This window comes from Myotis davidii, unplaced genomic scaffold (genome assembly GCF_000327345.1).
Source record: "Myotis davidii unplaced genomic scaffold, ASM32734v1 scaffold125, whole genome shotgun sequence".
NCBI classification, from domain to species: domain Eukaryota; kingdom Metazoa; phylum Chordata; class Mammalia; order Chiroptera; family Vespertilionidae; genus Myotis; species Myotis davidii.
Genome location: NW_006299390.1, coordinates 219,091 through 229,714, shown reverse-complemented (window position 1 = coordinate 229,714; position 10,624 = coordinate 219,091). Strand labels below are relative to the sequence as shown.

Here is a 10,624-nt window from a genome sequence, read left to right as displayed (position 1 = left end):
GTGTCTTAGACCTCAAGGGGGCAAGGGATCTGGGTGGGATTTCACAGCTCAACTATGGTGACTCAATTCTGATCCCCAACTTAGCATATGTTCTGTGTACGTATTTATGGGTTTGCAAGTTACAGAAATCACATAGCGTTAACGCCAAAGAAATAAGATTGAAGGGGGGGAAGAACTATAAATACTGCTTTGATTTATTATGTGTAGGAAATGAAGACTATCTCGCCTTACAGACTCTCTCCATTCACCTGATTTCTCTTGTTACCTGTCTCTGTCCCTTTTCTGTGTCACGTCCTCTGTGTGATACATCACACACTAATATGATGACTCTAAACAAAACATGACAACTTTGATAGCAAAGAGGGGAAACACAAGAGAATAATTTGAAATATTAACAGATAATTATTACCCAAGTGGATATGGCCATTTTTGAATAGTTCTGCCAATGACAATATATATGTCCTCAAAATGAAAGCTATTATGAAGAATAAGTAAACCCTATTAGTAGTTCTGCACCCTCAATAATTTGTTTTTTCCTCAATCCTTCCTCATAGATTTTATTTTTTAAATCATGTTAAAAAGGCAATTGCTTCAGGTTGGTTCTTGCCTACAAAGACAACAACAACAACAAAAAACTCACAACAGCACAAATATTTATACTATTGATCATGAAGAGGAAGTTCTTTTTCATTTTCCATTTTATAATGAGAACATTAAAAATGTTTCTTAAGCTTAAAATAAAAATTATTTATTATTGATTGCTATCTTTTTTTTATCCTCACCCAAGAATATGTTTTACTGATTGTAAAGAGAGGGGAAGGATGAGAGAGAAGAGAGAAAGAGAGAGAGATCCATTGCCTCCTGTACTCTACCCCACTGAGGATTGAACCCCCAACCGAGGTATGTGCCCTGACCAGGAATCAACCCAGCAACCTTTTGATACACGTGATGATGATCTGAGCAACTGAGCCACACCAGTCAGGGTTTGACAGTTATCTATTTATTCATTATTTAGAATCTTTTAAAAGGCTAGAAAGGCAATGACTAGCAGGAATAGTTTATTTGGGTATGAATTTAAAATAGATCCCCAGGGGATAACGAATCCAGCTTATATAATGGGAAAATGTGAAGAGTCATTAATTCATATTATGCTGCCTTGCTATGCTATTAACAAATGCAAAAATAAATTCTCTGGCCACCATTCTCATTTTTACATGAGCAGCAAGATATTAGTGTAGAAGCTAGAGTTCAAAAAGTTAATAATAAACCTGAATCAAGAATAATTTCGAAGCTACTCAAACAACAAAAGGCAGTGGAGAGTGAAAATTCAAATGTAGCAGGACATTATCTGATTAGAAATCCATTGTCACTGTCCTCCACCAAAAAAGGCCCACAAATTGCTGATGTAGTCTCTGACCTCTATAATACGACTGCATTTGTATCAAAAGTTGGTGGCTCAGCATTTCCTCTCTCCTTTCTTTTTTAAAATCCCGCACGACCGAAAGGCATAGGGTAACACATTTCACTGTAAAATATGATTTGAGCCTGTTGGAAGACTGCCCATTCAAAAGTGTCACCCTGGCAACTCACCTATGGCTTCTACTTCCTGCTAGAAGTTTCCCCCGGAAACAACCCTCCTCCAGCAGAATTCTGTGCTTTAACCACAGGGTGGGAAGGAGGGCAGTCTTTGAAGTGGCAACTCCAAAGCCAACACAAACTCTACCCGTTGTTTTGTTGCATAATGGCACTTGTAACACTCACTCTGGAATGAGCAGCCACCCCATACTGGTGCATTCTGTACTTCGGCCACGGTGCAGACGGTTCAGAAGAAGACCCTACCACTAAACAGCAGTGAAAGTGAAAGCTGTTAACCGGCCCTGATACTAACTGTGCCCACTGTCTTCCTATCTGTCCATCCCTGCGCATGTCGTCATTCTGCCCACGTAGCCAGAGGGCAAACATGCCAGACAGTGTCACCCACAGCTCTCAGCCCTTACCAAGGGAAGGGGGTATCACTGCTTCCACTGCCAGGTCCAAAATCACAAGCTGCCAAGGCTCTCATGTTTGGGGGACATCATAGTAGTATGTATCTCTCACACTGAGAGTATGAGTGAGACAGGAAAAGAAGCCCAGAGACAGAGACAGAAGAGGCAGAAAAAGAGCCCCACACCCAACCCCCCCACCCCCAAAGAAAAGAAGAAAAGAAAGAGACCAAATCGGGAGACATATTTCTCGTGTCTTGCAGAGAAAGGAGAGGAACCTCCTTTTGCTACAGGCAGCTTTCGGGATGAGTGAATCATGCTTTGTACACGCACCCCGACAATTTCCAGCCCACTGGTTTCACAGCAATGACTGACCATTCTGTGAATTTCAGAGAACAATTCATTGTCCTTGAGACCACCTACAACTTGCATGCATGTGACATCATTCTAAGTTACACCAACTCAGCATTTCCATAAAATTTCTGTACATAAAAGTCATAGGGTATTGTAATGTATTTGAGCAAGTCAGAAATACCTTGTGCTTAAAAGTGTTAGTTTTATAATAATTGATGAGTGTCTTTTTTTATGTGTGAAAGTTACCTTTTATCTAAAGGGGGTTAAAACTGGAAAAAAAATAGGATGTTTCACAAAACTAGATTGTGCAGCCAGGCCAGTACCTGCATTGTTAGTGACTGTGCCTAATCTTTGTTACTGAAAGTACCTACTGGGGGAGAAGGTGGCATGAAAATGGATGTTGAGATGATTGTCCTTCTTCAACTAAATTTTAAACACAAATGGTTTTGATTCTCTCCCAATCCTTCATTTTTGTAGTGGAACCAGCACAGATAAGTAAAAGATGCCAAAAAGAAAATACCTGTTAAAAAGTTTAAACGAATAAAACCTTAATCAGAGCCAAAATTATTAATGCAAAATCTGTTGAATGCAGAGTGACTAGCCAACGCAAACGCCATCAGTATGAACTGATTTCCTTAATTAAATTTCCTATTTTAAGACATACAGATAAATTCACCGTTCAAGAAGATTTGGAATAAGAGGGAAAAAAATGATGAAGTGAGCCCTAGCGGGTTCATGTAGTGGTTAGAGCATCCGCCTGTGGACTGAAGAGTTGAGGGTTCAATTCTGGTCAAGAGCAGGTTCCTCGGTTACAGGCTTGGTCACTGGCCAGGAGTGATGTGTGATCACCAATTGATGTGTTTCTCTAACATTGATGTTTCTGTCTCTGTCTCTCCCCCTCCCTTCCACTCCCTCTAAAAATCAATGGAAAAAAATATCCTTGGGTGAGGATTAACAAAACAAAACAAAAAAAGGTGAAGTGATAAGGGCAGAATGAGTTTCAACAGACCAGGGCTCTGGCTTCAGCTGTTAGTATTAAATAAGTTGATTAAATTAATTAATTCACATTAATTCTCTTGTGTATAAAAATGAAAGTGATAAATTAGCTGATCTTTAAAATTTCTGAAAAGACGGTAGGTGGTGAAGTGGACTACAGAAAGGGAGCATTTTCTAATTTTCCAAAAGGTCTTATAGAAAAAAGTAAGGTAAGGTCATGTTAACCTAGCAAGATTCACTCAAAATAGTACTATTGTAAGTATTATTTGAATTTAAAATTTTCGCCCATGACATGCCCTCACAGAAGGCTCTGAGTAATGTATTTCAGAAGTCTAACTTGGGTGGACTTGCTCTCAAACAGTGCAGCCTTTGTTACAACGGGCCCCTTAATGACATTCTGGGTTGATGCTTGGAAGACCCACAGTGTGTGGGGGGGAACCCTGGCACTACCCCACTGACGGATGCAAGAAGGATCCCACTTAGTCTCCCTTATGCAATGTTCAAATCCTGGACAGAGCAATGCAAGTGTGGAATTGATCAGGAGCCGTGATTTATACAGAAAAAGAACAGTATCTTGAAAGACAAAGCACCTTTTTAAAATAATTTTTGTCACTACTGTGAATTAAAATAGAAAATGGACCAGCTTATAACTCTTCTAAATTTTAGGGTTTGCACTGTTTTGTAAAACTGGTTTCAATTTACTTTTACCAAACTAGAAAAAGTTACCACGTAAGTCCCTAGGAAAAATCTTAACTTTTATTATGCCAAGAAAATAATACCAACAAGTACAGATATAAATGAAATAATAGGTAACAGAAACATGAAATGGAAATTAAGAAAGTAGTGAGATGTTTTTTGATACTGAATAATATTGAAGGTTTAGGTACAAAATCAAATTTATATTTTAAAAAATGATTTTTAACTATTGTATGTAACTCTCAAATCAATGTTTTTAGCCCTAGACCCTCCCTAACAATTACACTTGCAACTGCCTGATGGACATTTCTATGTAAATGTCACATATTTACCTCAAAGTTCCTTCTCCCCAAAGATAAGTTCTCTTTTCTCCTAAATGCCCTTTATGGCAGCGGTTCTCAACCTGTGGGTCACGACCCCTTTGGGGGTCGAACGACCCTTTCACAGGGGTCGCCTAAGACCATCGGAAAACACATATATAATTACATATTGCTTTTGTGATTATTCACTATGCTTTAATTATGTTCAACTTGTAACAATGGAAATACATCCTGCACATCAGATATTTACATTACGATTCCTAACACTACCAAAATTATAGTTATGAAGTAGCAACGAAAATAATTTTATGGTTGGGGGTCACCACAACATGAGGAACTGTATTAAAGGGTCGCAGCATTAGGAAGATTGAGAACCACTGCTTTATGGCATCATCGTGCTCTCAATCACTCAAGTCAGAGACCTGAGAATTTCAAGTCCTAACACTTTTTTACTTCCAGTGCCCCAACTATCACCAAACCCAGCACATTCTAGCTCGTTCACATTTCTCTCTGTCTCTGTTCCTCACTGTTTCTACCCTAATTCTAGCCCTCCCATCTTTTCCCCCAAATCATTACAAAACAAATCTTCCTCGCTTCAATCCTACTCACCCCCAGCTCTTTCTCTACACCCTCTCCAGGTTAACACACACCTAAAATGCTAATGATTGCCAGCTTAAAACTCCTCAGTGCTTACACACACACACACACACACACACACACACACACACACACACACAGAACAACTTATTATTTCCACATATGGGTTTCACACCCCTATCCCACTGTTCTTGTCTGCAATACCCTCCCCTCCCTGCTCTTTAGCTGGCTCACTCCTATTTACCTCTCAAGGGCCATTTCAGGGTCACCTTGTCCAGGCAGACTGCTTAACACACACAAACCTCCGATAGCAGGCTGTGTTTGATGCCTTTTTCATTCCTTAATGCACTCTCAGTATACTTTTATCATATTGGAGTTGAGCATATTGATTTATTTGCTTGTCTCTTGAAATTTGACAGATATTCCTGAAAGGTAAGTGCTTATCACCTTTGCTTCTCGAAAACCTAGCAAAGTTTATTGAATCAAATTAAAAATGAATCAAACTATGGAAGGAAATAGATGGGAGGATATGTAGAGCGTTATAAATGTTTAGAAATAGTCATTGTTTTCCTTACTTATGCAAATATAATTTCATGGCTTTGCAAAGTGCTTTCATATAATTTATATTGTTTGATCCTTGAAACAATCCTTAGAAGGCAGGGTAAGGTAGATATGAAGGCTCATACAGTAGCTCCCCCACCTCTCATGGTTTTGCTTCCCACAGTTTCAGTTACCCAGGGTCAGTCATGGTCCAAAAATATTAAATAAATAATTCCAGAACTAGACCACTGATAAGTTTTAAATCTCACGCCATCCCCATCCATCTCTCTGGGCATGTGAATCATCCCTTTGCCCAGCATGTCCATGCCCGCTAGTCATTTGGTCTTCTTCATGGTTATCAGATCAACTATCATGGTAACTCGGTGCTTGTGTTCCAGTGACCCCCCCCTTTTTTCTTTTAAGAATAGTTTAATGATTTTTAGAGAGCAAGGAAGGGAGAGGGAGAGAGAAAACATCAATGGGCTGCCTCCTGCATGCTCCCTATGGGGGATGGAGCCTGCTACCCAGGCATGTGCCCTTGACAGGGAATGAATCAACAACCTCCCTGGGCACAGGACAAGGCCCAACCAACTGAGCCATACAGGTCAGGGCCAGTAACCCTTATTTTACTTAATAATGACCCCAATGTGTAAGAGTGGTGATGCTGGCAACTCGGATATGCCAAAGAGAAGTCATAAAGCCCTTCCATTAAGTTCGTATGTATAGGAAAAAACATAGTAAGTACGGGGTTTGGTACTGTCTGCAGTTTCAGAGATCTGCTGGGAGTCTTGGAATATTTCTCCTATGGATAAGGGGGCACTACTATATATAAGACATTTCTCTGAGAAGGAAATGTTATTGATTTTTTTTAAAGTAGGTGTGTGTGTGTGTGTGTGTGTGTGTGTGTGAGAGAGAGAGAGAGAGAGAGAGAGAGAGAGGTATTGAGAGAGAACGAGAGAGAGAGAGAGAGAGAGAGAGAAGTCTTCTTAGGTCAGAACTGCAATGTCAAATAAATTCCTGTTTGGTCAAAATAGCCAATTGATTTTCTTTATAACTTCTAAAACAGTCTCCTAAAAAAAGAAAAACTCTCGATTCTGGATAGAGAATTTTCAACACCCTAAGCCTCTATCCACTCTTTTTTTAAGAGGTATATTTCAGAATACAGTACAACTCATTTAGATTTCTAAATACAAAACGAGAACTGACGGGCCCTCACCTTTGGAAGATCTGCTGGGCCAAAGGTTTCCTGAATGTTTCCCTGATTTTTGAAGCTGTCTTTTTCTCAGGATGATGCCAACAGCTCACAGCAGCTTTGGTGAAAGTCTTCAGCAAACAAGGGTGGGGACTGCTGAAGAAGATTATCACAAAGACTCCTGAAAAAGAAAAAAAATCAGAACAGTGAAAAATTGTTTGGGGTTAGTTTATTCTATTGACCTGAGATTTCATTCTATTATCCTACTGCAATTGACAAGGAGAACTTAATACATATTAAACTCCATGATTAAATTTGAACTAAGGTTTACTGTATTTAAGGACCTCAATGATTAAGAAACTTTAAGCAGTTTAACGGCGACAGGTAATGAAATAAAGGTAACATAATTCCAATTACATTTTGGTCTGAATGATCCCTAAATAGCAGGAAACACGCTATGCACAAATCAAAAAGGAGAAAGGAGCCCTTGATCTTAGTCTACTCTCATACTTCATGGGAATACACCATGCTTTATAATCACACCAACACACAGGCCACGGCTGGGAAGAATCTAATACAGACTTAAAAGAACAAACAATGAAGAACTAAGTATCTGATCAAGGTTGACGATGTCAGAGAGGAACTCAGCAATGCAATTACGTTTTACAGGTGGCTTAGAAGGCAGTGGGGGAAGGAGGCATCTGGGAATAAGGGAAAGAAGCATGAGGTTAGAGTAGAACTACACAGAGTGAAACCTTAATTAAACAGAAGTGCCTGAGTAGAGTGTTTGTTTAATACCTCCCTTTAATGAAAAAGGGTGAGAGTCACAGAAAGGATTGTTTAGAAAGTCTCTTTGAAACCAGAACTTGGGGTTAGTCTGTGGTGGGAAGAGCAGAAGACAGGAGATCCGGACCTGCCTCCACTGCTCACAGCCTCACCCAGTCTTGCCAAGTGCTTGATGTTGTGGCCACATTCGCACCACAGGGAGAGCTTTCAAAAAGTATTAATGGCTTGGCCCCCACACAGGCAAAGTAAATCCTTGGCAAATAAATCAGAATTTCAGGTGGGATGGAGCCCAAGTATAGTTTTTTGTCATTTTTTTTAAATAGAGAAAGTCAGAGATGTTCTTTGATCTAGCTCTAACATAGTCTTTTCCACATATTTTGCACGTCATAACTCGTTTGTTTTAAAAACAAATTCAATTTAAAGTAATAGTATCCAAAATTTAAAAACCCAGTCCTAGCCAGTTTTTCTCAGTGGTTCGAGCATTGGCCAGTGGACAAAGGGTTGTGGGTTCAATTCCAATCAAGTGCATATACCTCGGTTGTAGGCTTGACCCCTAGCCTCGGGCCATGTGCGGGAGGCAACCAATTGATGAGTCTCTCACACATTGATGTTTCTCTCTTTGTGTGTCTCTCCCTCTCCTTTCCATTGTCTCTAGAAATCAATAGAATCAGGTGAGGATTAATAACACAACAAAAATTTTAAAATCCCAGTAAAATTAAATAGTTCCCCAATTTTCAAGAGGCAGTGACAGGCTCTGAGATGTACAGTGACTTATGCAAGGTCTGAGCAACCTCCAGGACAGAATCAAGTCTTCTGGGGAGGATAAAGTGGGATCGTGAACTGGGCTGGACATAACTCTATTTCAGCCTAGAGTGGGCATGATCAGAAGAGGTGGAGCCACACTGATGACTAGGTTCGGATGCTATGGCTGTGTGAGCAGAAGGGAGCCTAGCCTCAGGGTGGCTGCCCCTTAAGGAATAATAAGGATAAAAATAATCCTGGTAGCTAAATTATTGAGCACTTCAGATGAGCTAGAGACTGTGCTAAGAAAGAAGGGCTTTAATCCTCACAAGAACTCTCTGCCCTAAGTACTATTATTATCTCCAATTTATAAAAGAGAAGCTGAAGCCAAGAGAGCTTAGTCCTATCTCCAAAATAGTGGAACTAGAATTATAAAGAGCTGGTCTCTCTCCTAACCATAAATTGCCTTGAGGGAATGCAGTTAACAGGCAGCTAGAGGCAAGCTACTCCGCCCTTGTAGGCGCTTTGTCTTCTTTTGTCACAATGCATTTTCTCACATTGGAAAGTGGAAACAGAAGCATCCAGGAGTCTTCCCAGTGCGTTCAGATTTCCTCAGATTAAAGAACTAATGTGTTTGGGAAAGGATTAACATCTCTCTCTTCTACACACACACACACACACACACACACACACACACACACACTTCCAAATTGATAAAGTTTGAATGCTGAGATTTCATTATGCTATTTTGGAGAAATCAGCTCAGGCAACTATCAGAAGAGTCATCACTGAAATCTGTCCTAAATGACTCAGTCCATCGTGACATAGGAGTGTAAAAGCTGAGCTAAAATCTCTGGAACATCATTTATAATTCATTTGGAAAAAACTCACCAAACTTTCCTACACTCATCTAAATCATCTTAGAGAAGTATCTTTGTTGCAGTATGCTGTCTCATTATATTTACATTATGTAAATCACTTCCTTTCTTTAGAGTATTGTTATTAGCCTTAGTTGGTTAGGGCACCATCCCGAAATCCCAAGGTTATGGGTTCAATCCCTGGTCAGGCAACATACAAGAATAAACCAATGAATGCAAAAATAAATGGAACAACAAATTGATGTTTCTCTCTTTCTCTCTTCATCTCTCTCTCTCTCTCTCTCTCTCTCTCTCTCTCTCTCTCATCAATAAATAAAAATGAATGTTTTATTTTCACCCCATCCCATTAATATGTTACCTTTATCGAATGGAGTTCATTATTCCAACCTGCTCAAAACTCTGGCTTCTCAATTCTGTCCTTCCAAATATTTTTTATGCCTCTCACCTTCATGTTACCTACAAATTAGGTAAGCATGCCATCTAGAATAATGTTCATGCTATCATAAAAATTGGATACTATTTCACAGAGCGAATAGTGGCATAAAAATAATGAAAACTGTCTGGCCGGTGTGTCTCAGTTGATTGGGTGTCATCCTGTGCACAGGGAGTTTGCTGGTTCCATTCCCAGTCAAGGACACACGCCCAGGTTGCGGGCTGGATCCCCAATTAATGTTGCACTCTCACATCAATGTTTCTCTCTCTCTCCCTCGCCCTTCCTCTCGAAAAATCAATAAACTATTATTTTTTTAAAAAGAAAACCTAATAGTCAATAAATTAAAATAAGTTTATTTTAGTGCCAAAGTCATTACTTAAAATTAATAATTATCAATTCTCCAAATAGACTGCAAACCATCCTGAAGATATAAATAGCTACATAAACTGACATGTCCAAACAATTCCTTTGCTGAATCGAGGTTTTACTATTTATTTGATAGAGATTGCAAAACCCAGGAGAATTAGGTTCCAGCATCATTAGAAAAAATTAGGCCATAGTTGAGATAATTGGCAACATGAACTTTGTAGTTAGAGTAATTACCTGTGCAGCAGACCAAGAAGTTATGTTTGAGAAGCATATTCCAAAAACAGAGCCAAGTTAGCTTCATCCTTCCCTGAGGCAATCATGGAAATTAGCAAAATCTGTCATTTTAGGTCATCTGGTACACTCCTGCCAAAGTGAAATTGTTTCCCAAAGATCTCAACTGCTTTGTCTAATTTACCTTTCAATTAGCCTCGGATGTCTTCTTATAGCTAAAAGCCCCACACTGAAGAGGTTTTTAAGTTCTCGTGTGTGCTTTTTTAGTTTTTCTCTGTCATCACTGTCAGGGTGTCAAACTCCAATTTCTCATGGTGGTCAGTGAGCCTGCCTGGAGTAACCAAACCTTCTTCACTATTCTAATTGGATACTTGTGGTCCTCCTAGGACAGTGATGGCGAACCTTTTGAGCTCAGCGTGTCAGCATTTTGAAAAACCCTAACTTAACTCTGGTGCCGTGTCACATATAGAAATTTTTTGATATTTGCAACCATAGTAAAACAAAGACTT

The 10,624-nt window shown here is 39.5% G+C and overlaps 1 protein-coding gene across 1 annotated transcript in view; it reads right to left on the bottom strand.

Moving 5' to 3' along the window:
• NRCAM (neuronal cell adhesion molecule) overlaps positions 1-6,857 on the bottom strand; it is a 193,714-nt gene extending 186,857 nt beyond the window's left edge. The window contains exon 1 of the mRNA XM_006774857.2: positions 6,702-6,857. The gene's annotated coding sequence lies outside the window, so the exon portion shown is untranslated. The remainder of the gene's footprint in view (positions 1-6,701) is intronic.
• Positions 6,858-10,624: the final 3,767 nt, after the last annotated feature.